Below are 11,362 nucleotides of genomic sequence, written 5' to 3'. Positions count from 1 at the left end.
GGCAGACGAAACAAAGCTGCTAGTGCGAGTGAACAACAGCGCATGTATGAATGTATGTATATATATTTTATGTGCAGTATATTTATCGTGTAACTGTCAGGGCTGTCAAGTAGCTGCGAGTGCAGTTTATATTCATGTGCGACAGCCAAGGATGTGCCAAAAATGCTTTTTTCACAGCGAATCTCGCAAATTTAATAGTAATAAAAACAACATTTAATAGAATAGATTGCAATATTGTTAAAAGCAACGAAAGGCAATGAAATTAAATTAAATTATTCATCTGAGGAATAAGAATAAAATTAGCGACTGTTTACTGTACTTAAATATATGTGCGTTTTATATATAGCTTCTAGGTGTAGCAAGGAGCTTACCACACGCAATTAATATGCAGGCCGCTTAGTTGCACTTGAAACTGCAATTCGCATGGCAATTGCAATCAGTGCCACTTCAACTGGCAGCAGCTGACATGCTGGCATCCTGGCTGCCTGCCTGTTTGTTAATTAATGTCCTTGCCGCTTAACATTCAAACTGAGCGCTGAGCAATGCCAATTGCAATTAAATTTCAATGTGGCAATCAATTCAATTCAACAAGTTGCAAGTCCCTGACTTGCCAGCAGGACAACAGGTGGCTTGCGCTTGACATTGAGACAATTGCACAAGACCAAAGAGCCAAGTGCCAAGTGAATGCTTTATGGCCAGGTAGTTGGTCAGTTGTGCAGGCCTTAACCCACTTCGATGGCAGCCCACATATGACAAATATTTAACCTTGGGGAGTGTCGACAGCTTTAAATTTAACTGTGTGTGTATGTGTGATAATGAGCTTTGCATTATCACACACAAATACACACACAAAGGTCTCATAAACTCAACCATGCATGGCATACGCACTTCCACTGGCGTTGTTAGCGTATTTGTGTGTAAAGGGGGTTACCGACGGGGGCTTAGGTGGTTGACTTGACTTACTCATTTCCTCATTTGTATTTGCTTTGGCATTTTATACATGCGTACACACACCAAGGCAAATTTGCCTTTTTGTGCAGCACACAAAGGCAATACACACAGACACGCACACACACACTTACACACATAAGCCTTGACAAAAGTCAATCAACATATTTGCTCGATTGGAGGGAGCATGCGAAGCGTATAATCGATTCGCAATGTGTTTGAATAACAAATTACTGAAATTGTCACACATACAGATATTCACACACAGACACACACACATACATGCGCAGCTATTTACTTTTGACTACTTATTCATGTTGCAGCTTTTAGGCGCGCCACGAAATTAAATTTATGCTTTGTGGCAAAAATAGTGTGGATGGTGCCACGTTCACTCACACACACACACACATGTATAGAAAAAAGACAATAAGCAGGCAGTCTGTCTGTCTGTCTACATGTGTCTGTCAAGTGCGTGCAACCACTTGTGGCATTGTGACTGCGTGCCTCTGGCTTCTGGCTTCTTGGGTTATTGACTCGAACTATTGAACTCTCTCTCTCTGTGAGGCAATGAACAGCATTTGGCTTACCGTGTGTGACCAAAAAATGAAAACAAAAGGCAATAAGAGTCGGGCTGTTAGCTAGGCACGTAGTCAGCACACACACAAAAAGTAAATTGGGGTGCAGCCAAAGCAATCCAGCTTAATGTTAGTTTATACAAATTTAGACATATCTATCCCTAGAGATGTGAGCGTGTATTTCGTCAGAGCTTGTAGTTGGCAAGTGAATTATTTAAAATTGATGCAGAAGATACCCAAACTTTACAGTGTTCTCAAGTCTGCGATTGAATGGCCAAAAATCAACAGCTGGACACACATGTCGCCTGGTGACGGCCCACACTTGAGCAGCACAAGCTGTTTAGCCGCCAATAGAGTTGGATGCCCCTTAAATTGCAGCCGATTTTTAATATACTTTATTGCTTGTAAGAAATACAATATTTATATTTTACTGCCAAATAAAAAGCGGCAAACTCAAAATAAAAGTGTACATATTTCAACAAAGGGGAGAGCGGCTAAATTTTAAAATTTGAAGCAACAGCTTTGAGAAAAATCTAAAATAAATTTCAAAGCACATTTTTAAGAGATAATTGTATAAGTTTGTTGCTTATGATTTTTGGTTCTGCTGCTCTAGTAATAATCTAGGTGTTTCCCTGGCTACTCTGGTTTATGTTGCTGCTGCTATACACCTAAGTTGTTATCTAGTCCTGCGTGTTACCTTCTATGTTTGATTTAAAGTTTTTTTTTTTTAATTTCATAGAGCTCGATATACTCGTGTGCAGGCAGCGACTGCTAAGGACACAAGAGCAGACTGACATTAATCAACTCTAGGCTACCTTCAGGCTATATATTCTATCATATGTGCACATATGTATGTGTGTGTGTGAACTTTTATTTTGATTTGAGCAATTTGTCAATGTGTCAGCTAAAAGTGAGACGCGCGCCCGCCATGGGGGGCGGGTTAATATACTAGACGGGTGCCGCAAAACCGTTTAAGCATCAATTTAATTAATTTATGTTGCCATTTGGGCAACATTAAGCGCCTAGCAACACTGCCAACAACAAGAGCAGCAGCAGCAGCAGCAACAACTATTGCTGGCAGTAGCAGCATCCAATAAAAGAAGCAAGCAACAGGTTTTATTTTACTTGCGTGCGCCAAAAGCTCTGGCAAAAGCTTAGCGCATAAAAGGCATGAATGAAAAGCACACACACACACACTTATACACATATACGTACGTGTTGGTGCTCTCGTGGCCGTCTGCTAATCGTTTGTGCTCGGCTGCTGCTGCTGCTGCTGCTGCTGTGAACTGCTGTTTGGCATTTGCATTCGCATTGACAGTTGCTCCCACGGGCGCTCATTGTGCCGTTAGCCAGGCTGGCGAACGAACGTCTAACGTCGCGCTCTATCTGATCTCTGTCACTCGCTCTCGCTCGCTCTCGTTGGGGGCACACGTTTAGTGTATCCTTTAAGTGTTTCAACTGCAGACAAAGTTTACGCGCGAGTTTCACTTTTTCCTATTTTGCATTAGCAGCAACATTTGAATTTTTATTCAATAAATGTGCAAAAATCAACGCCATTTTCCACATTTTCCCCTTCGCAACTGTTAATGTGCGCCATTTTCATTTGTGCATGTGCCTGTATATTTGTGTGTATGTGTGTGTGTGTGATTTGTGTGAAAATATGCGCGCCATCAAATTATATAAATATTCAAATTTCATTTGAAATTACTGCACGCATTTAAATAATTGTGTGTTGCCAGGCACAAGTGTAAAAAAAAAAATACATACATATATACATAGTATACGAAAATCAAACATAAAAAAGGCAAACGCGCAGCAGCCATTGGAGCCGCATCTAATAGGATTACGTCTGCCGACAGTTGCCGGGTTAATAGCAAACTCAAACAGGAAACAGCTAAGGTAAACCAAACGACGACGACAGCTGTAGGAAGTCCTTTGCAGCTCAACACACCGTTGATTTTTTTTATTTTTGCTGCTCCAGGCAGACACAATTATACTTCAGTTCAACTGCTGACAGCAACAGGCAAATTTAAATGCACGTCCTGTCTTTTATTGTCTCTTTCAAATTAGTGTGAGAATTTAAACTAACACGCTTGAGTTTATATAAAAATGACGAAATTTGTCAGCATTTAATTGAAGCAATAGATTAATGATATTAAGGCTTAACTTGGAATTTTCAATACTAGCTTTGTTTATTGTTATTGTTTTTTGTAAGCATAACATAAAATTGCACGACGTTTTATGCTTGAATCAAACTTTGTTAAAGAAATTGATTTGCTTTATATATTTATTTAATGAAGCGCTAACACTTTTATTTATGTGTGCAATTTGATAGCTAACATTATATGGACGCGATATACACATAGGTGGTCCAATAGAAACAATTTCAAATGCTATTAAATATAAGCAACGGCGTTCAAAAGTTTTGTTATTCTTTTTGAGAGCGCTGCAATTTTTCAGCACTGAATAATGAATGAGCGTATGTGCAATTTTTGTAATAAACTTAAATTCGTTCAGTGTATCTGCATTGCCATATGCAGCGACAACAAGCGCAATTGATATCCACACATACACTTGTATTTAATATCCAAATTTGTGTCTTATTAATTGGCGTACGCTATCTATTGGCCGGGTGTCAGTGGCGGGGAGGGAGGTCACATTGGGCGGCAGTAAACTCCATAAATATCATATTTTATTAAACCAGTATCCGAATCCATTTGCGTTATCGCGCTTACGTGCACGAATGTTAATTGAAGTCAGGTAGAGCTTCGCAGCCTGCAAGGTGCGTGGGGTGCGAGGGGAGGGGTGATACGCCCCAGAGGAATAGCCTGACTAGCACTATATAAATATAGATTAGATAAGTTAAGTTGCTGTCGATTGCAGACGCTTTCGAAATTATTAGCATTGTGTAAAAAAAAGAGCGCGCATAAATATTCATAATGCTAGGGGTAGGCTTAGTGGGTGGCTGGGTGGCATATAGCATGAAAGTAAATTACGCACAAAATAATTAACATTAGCATATTGCGTAAGTGTGTGTGTGTGGGTCTGTGTCTGTGTGTGCTTGTTGTTATGATTCCTGAGCGTCATACATGGCGTATACGTGACGCATGTACAATTCACAGAAAAGGCTTAAGCGATACATAAGCCATAAGCACAATGGGCAATGCAGTTAGCAATTGAAACATGTGTTTGTTTATTTAAGCCACAATGAAGAATCAAATGCGCATTGTGGCGCTGTTTTGCTTTCACATTTTTATTGCAGTTTATCTTTTGTGCTTGCTTTATCAGCTGCCAGCCAGGACGCGTACTTAAGCTTGTGTGTGTGTGTGTGTGCGCCTGTGTGTGTGTAAGCGTTTGCTTGGGGCATAAACAGCTCGCTGGATTCTCACAGCGCCACTTAATCATTACAAATGAGCCGGGCATAAATACACTGCAAGAAAAAGATATAAAATGTATGGCAATAAAAAAGTATTTATAAATTAAAACGTAGCAAAAGCTAAGCTGACCTTAAATAGAGTTGAGTGCTTAATATTTCTTTAAGTGCATGCACACAACGACAAACTCAAGCTGTGGTCTACCATTTATTGCTCGTTAGCAATTCGAAGCAGAGTCAAACGCCAAAGCGCGTAACATGAAACGCACTGAACCCAAAAGACTTGTCTGCTGTGCCAGTAAGAAAAGCTGTACATATATTAAGTTTAGCTGTAGTTGTTGCTACTTGTGGCTGGCTGGCGTTAATTGCTTGGATTTTTATTTTGTTTTTTTGGCAGCGTTTTGTGGCTGCTTTGATTGGTGTTATGAGCATAAATAAAAGCCGATGAGGCCCAGAGCGCAAATTTTGTGTGTGTTTACCAAAAGTGCTCTAACGGCACGTGTCCTTAAAGCTCTAGCTCTGACCAGCTGACGTTGCTTCAAGTGCTAGTGCACATTTTATCAAAGTCAAGTGCTTGCCGCTGTTATCTGCACGAAAAATGCTTTTGCAGCTGAAGTTGATAAATGATTTTACTTTGATTTTATAGCCAGCAAAAAATAGAAAATAAATCGATGCTGCTTGGCTATGCTGCTACTATTTGAATGTCAGTTGGGCAGACACTCAAACTAAATCTCTGCAGCCCCGTCCCTTAACCTTAGGGCAGCCTAAACTTGGCGCTTGCTTTCTTTGTTCTATTTTTTGTTGCTGCGGTCAAAGGACTTTCGCCACTGACTCAGCTGACTGCAGCAGCAGCAGCAGCAGCAGCAGCAGCAGCAGCTTTTACTGCTACTTTCACTTTACTTTTAAGCCAACCCCAAATTGCACTTGAAACTAAAACGTGCAGCTGGCAAAAGCCAATGCTTATCATCTCTGCTATCAAATCATGCGACAGTCGAAAAGAAAAAAAGAAAAACACGCAGACAAAGCCAAGCGCTGGAGTGGAAATTACATAAAACAAACACAAATTTTATTTTAATTCTGTTTGCTCATTCGCAATTTGCATGAGCATTTCCACTGCTGCATTGTGATTCACAGAAAAAAAAAATTGTATACAATAATTTGCTGTTGCTGCTGCCATTCATTGCTTCCACTCTCGTTTTACTTTACGCTTGTCTGAAATTCGTTTTTGCTCAGCTGGCAGCTTGTATTTATCATTTGCGCCTCATTAGATGCTGGACTATGTTGCTACTGTCATATTAAAGCGCATTATTTATATACTTACAAGTAGTCGCTTTGCTCCTTGGCTTAAGCTAGTGCAGAGTGAAAGAAAGGTTCATGAACTTTGACAGCAAACGGAAAATGCAGCAAAGCTGCTTTTTTCTATTAAAGCCAGCAGCCATTTAGGGGAATTTCTTTGTGGCAACATACAAGTGAAAGCGACTGTATTTAATCGCAGTTTATACAACGCTTTGCTTTTCGTTTTGATTATGATTTATTAATATGATAGCAGGTCCATCAATATGAATATTAATATCATATTAAACAACGTTTGTCCATTTGATAAGATATGAGCTATCGATGCAGAAATAACAACCTATAGAAAATGCCACACATTCTTATGAAAAATATTTACATTTGTCTATGTTACAGAATGCTGCTTATTTATATTATTTTTTTGTATGAAATATATATTATATATTTGCTCAGCTCCCACATGCTTTTATTTATTTCTGAGTACATGTTATGCAGCATATATTTCTCAGCAATTTTAAAATTAACACAAGCCTTGGCAAACCTTGCAGTAGCTTTAAATATTTGTTATGTGAAAGAAAATTTTTTATTCATTCAATCATTCGACATTCATTCGTCTAGTCAGCGCAACTTCTTAAAACTTTGTAGGGGTGTTAGCTAGCTTATCTAAAATTTAAGATACTTTTTGTGCATGGCAAACTTAAAGCTTAGTGTCTATTCGAACTGCACTTTGAGACTGTTAACACTAATGCTCTGTTATAAATGGAAACCAAACGAAAAAACTACTTAACATTTTTATATGGCCATTATTTTCAAGTGTTTAAAACTAAGACTAAGGACTTTCTACATTCAATTTACTATGCCACGTTTTCTTTTTTTTGTGTTTTACTGCTGCATAATAAAACGAGTTATTTTTGTGCATTGCAATTGCATTTGCTAATGGCTTTAAATGGCAGCAGACGCCTTGCAAATTGTCAGCAAATCCCAGCGGCAGCAGAAATCTCAGTCAAGTGAATGCGTTGGGGGCAAATAAAAACTAAAGCTGCTGGCTCTGACTTGCTATGCAGATTTTTATGGCCATCAAGACATCAAATGACTTGGCCAAATAGCTTTAAGTATCAGCGCTTAGGCACTTACTCTTTCGCTTTGCGACGCGCCTTTGACCCAAGTTTAATTTTTGCTGCATACCTTGCGGCGCGTTTTTAGCTGTAAGCCGCTTTAATTGCTTAATTACCTGGCCGAGGCCGCCGCTCCAAGTGGCGGCGCTTAAGTGTTTGTTTTGCTGTTGTGCGGCATTTTAATGATTTAAACTTTCTGATTGCAGAGGGCTAACAACCGTACCATGCGCCTAGCGTAGCGTCCAAGTGCGTGTCCAAGTGCGTGAGCAAATGTGCGCTATGTGGACTTATATGATGGCTGCTGCCCGTGGAGATCGGGTGAACACAATGATGTCCAGCCGCCGACGCAATGAAAGTGAATCGCCCAAATATGGCTACAAGTAAGTTATGAGAGAGTGGTAGATAGGAAGCGCTGTTTACCTTTTGCTTGCAGCCTATCCTCAGCACGTTCCCATCCCATGTATCGCACCACGCGTTTTGTGGGCGCCAGTGCCTCAGCGCCGCCCAGCTGCTCCAATGCCGCCCAACAGCAACAACAGCTGGAAGAACTGGAGGTAACCGGTGGCCTCTATGCGCCCTTTCAACCTATGCCGCTGTCCAGCGAGGCCGTTTGCCTGCCGCGCAAGCATTTAATAGCCAATCAGGTGGCGCAAAACGAGGAGCTAGTGGAGCAACATCAGCTGCATTATCCACACGGCAGCTGGCAGCGACGGCAGCGCATCGCTTTGCAGCAGCAACATCAGCGTGACTTTGTTGATGACGATGATGATGACGACGACGACGAGGAAGAGCTAACGGATGAGTTTGCTGAGATGGAAGCACAACGTACTGAGCCGCGTGCTCAGCAGGCAGCCATAGCGCCAGCGGAGTCAACAGAGTCCACAGCAGCTGCCGGCGCTGTCAACTTTATGGAAAATGGCAGCAAATTAATTCAAGTAAGTAAATCACGCTGCGTATGCGTAATTAAACATGCCATATATGGTTTGCATAAATATAATAATCTTGCATATTAACCTACGATAAGCAACAAATTCAATTTGCATTAATTTCATTACGTTTTTCGAGGCTATAACTATTCAATTATGTGGGCTGTAATTAAGTAATTGCTCTAATTGATTGACGCCACAACAATAACAACAACAACATTAAAAACAACAACAACAGTTGCAATAACAATGGTTGCCCGCTGACACAGTTTTTTTTTTATGCTGCGGGCCTGTGCCATGCAAATGAACTATGCAGACCTTCATAAACTTGACCTTGCCGTAAATCGCGTTTTAATTACTTCCTTTATTGTCACGTAGCCGACACGTCGACCGTCGCAGCAGCAGCAGGAACAGCAGTCTGCCATTTATTAGCACGCGTCACAAAACAACTTCAAAACAGTTAAGCCAAGACAATGATAAGACTAACGTTGTTAAACTAAAGTCGCAGCTGCAAACACACTACGCTAAGCGAGACAGCGGATTAATATAAATAATTAAGTGCAGTCAGCAGTGCTTCTTTAATTTCTTAGCTAAGCGTTGCTTACAATTGCAATTGTTAAACTGCGAGTTACATCAAAAGAGTGTCCTTTGAATAGCGACTTGAATAATTGCATTAACTTGGGATATTTTAGGCAAAAATAAAGGTTCGCTGTTGACCCTCGAGCTATAAATACGTAAGCAAGCCAAAAGGACATTTTGGCAGCACGAATGTCTTGAATACACAGCTGCTGCTGTGGTCAGTGCTTACCTTGGGCATGGTTACGCGAGGGTAGTTGCCACTGTATCTTTGGCTGACGACCAATTCGATAGATAAGAGGCACTGCGCCAAAGTAAGTGGAAAAGAGAAAGAGAGCGGAGCAGCGCAAGCAGCAAAATGTTTCAATGCCAACATAACTGACACGACAATGGCGGAAGAAGAAGCAGCACTAGCACCAGCAGGAGCAGCAATGTTGGCAATGGCAAAACGCAATGAAATGTAATACAAAATGAAAAGCGCTCGGTTTTCAGGGGCACTCTATGAAAAGCTACTCAGCTTGGCCAGCTGCTGAGTTGGCCACCCACTCAACCCGCATAAAGTAGACGAGTCGAGCACCAAATATTGGCTTGGCTGTCTGTTTGTCTCTCTGTTAGTCTGTCTGTCTGTCGTTGAGGTGTGTTTTCCCACATCAAAAACCGCAAACTGCGGCTTCCTACACAGCAGTATAGATAAACATTTAGTAGAGTGTGCGGTTTACATTACTCAAAACTCGCGGCAGGAGCGGCAAAAGGCGAAAGTGCTAGTCAGCGAGCCAAGTTGAAGCGCCTCAAAGTTGGTCAGTGTCAGGCGGTCATTAAACCGATTAATGAGCTTTATTTGCCTATACCTATATAGTAACTAACTATAGAACCAATTGACTTTATGTTATGCCATTTCGTTTGTCTGTCTGTTTTGCTTATTGTTTCATGTGCAATTTGAGTCCGTGCAAACAGCGAAAGCGAAAAAAAACGCTCAGGACCTTTGGCGCTTGTAAAACTTTTAGTCGCCGACAGTTGCTTTAAAAACGCGTACGCCAGCGGCCGCAAAAGCGTAGAAAAAAATATAGAAAATATAAACAAACGTTTAACAAAGAATTGCATGTTTTACTTAAACTAAAAGTTGACTAATGCTCTATGTAAACACACACAGCATAGAGGATTAGACAGCGGCGTTTGACGAGGGTTTACTGTGGATAAGGTATTAACACGGCCCAGTTGTCAGTTGGTTGTTTGTTGTTGATGTGCGTTGTTGTTAAGCTCAGCAACATTTGCATATTTTCCCACATCATGCAGCAACAATAAATATAAATCTGAAAATCAGTTGTTTAGCCAAAGATAAGCTACAAATAGCAAATGCAATGGAACAAAGTGCAAACAAATGTGTAATAAATATGCTAGATAATTTGCTATATGATAAGGATTAGATTGAACAAAAACAAGCAAAGCGATAGTTTATAAATATAATTGGCTTCATTTCATAATACACAACTGTGCTGAGAGCTATAAAAACAATTTAATATGCTTGAGCGCACAAATTTTATGACTAATGATGAGGGATGAATTGTGAATTGAAACAAGAACTTTCAAGCGTTTCTGCTGTATACCAAATGAGAGGCTAAACCAATTGAACATTTCAAATGAGGCTGTCAAAAACTTTAACACCTACACACACAAAGAAGACAACAGCTAATAATCCTCAGTGACTTGTAGACTTGTATAGCCAGTCCCCAAATAGTATTAATGCCACGTGGCTTACTGTCTGACCTTCTCGCCATAGGCTAAGGCATTTCGAATTGCTGGTCAGTTTGGTAGACACGTTTGTGCATAAAAGCTGTAAGAGTCAATGAGCATTAAAAACGACGACGCTTGATTTGCTTAGCATAATGTGCTCAAGCCCAGTCGCCCAGTCACCCACTCACCCACTCAGCCCCGCCTAGCTGCTCACCTGCCACCAGCTGAGCGCCCACTGTGGCAATTATGGAAATTTATTGTGCAGCGCTTCTGAATGCCAATCAGCCATGCTGTTGAGTTTGTCTACAACCAACGACAGAGCGAGAGAGAGAGAGAGAGGTAAACTGTTGGCTGTTGATTTCTTTTGGCACTTGCAACCTTGCCAAATTCATTTAATAAAAATATAAACATTAACTAGCAGCAGCACCAGCAGCAGCATTTGTTAAACATGTTTATTAGCGCCAGCAGCAATACATTAATAAAAAACCAGCTGCAATTCAATTTATGCAAACATATATATTTATACTTATATATATAGCGCGTGTGCACTTTGGCTTTCAGCTTAATTAAATGTTGGTTGCACAATTAAAAAGCGTTTACTCGCTCTCGTTCTTAATTCGCATAAAGTGTCATCAATCTTGTCAAATTGCCATCAATGTTGAATGTCATGGTCTAATCCCAACTACAGCTCCTCCCCACTATTAACAGCGCCACGCCTCTTTGACTCAAGCACGCCTTTTGTCCTTAGTCTTGACTGTTCGTAAACTGACCAAAGTCACTTGAGACTTTGTTTTTGCAGCTTAATTAATTAAGCAGTGTTGACAA

Source organism: Drosophila busckii, chromosome 2R (assembly GCF_011750605.1).
Source record: "Drosophila busckii strain San Diego stock center, stock number 13000-0081.31 chromosome 2R, ASM1175060v1, whole genome shotgun sequence".
Lineage (NCBI taxonomy): Eukaryota > Metazoa > Arthropoda > Insecta > Diptera > Drosophilidae > Drosophila > Drosophila busckii.
The sequence above is the reverse complement of the archived record's forward strand: the minus strand, read 5'-3'. Positions refer to the sequence as shown.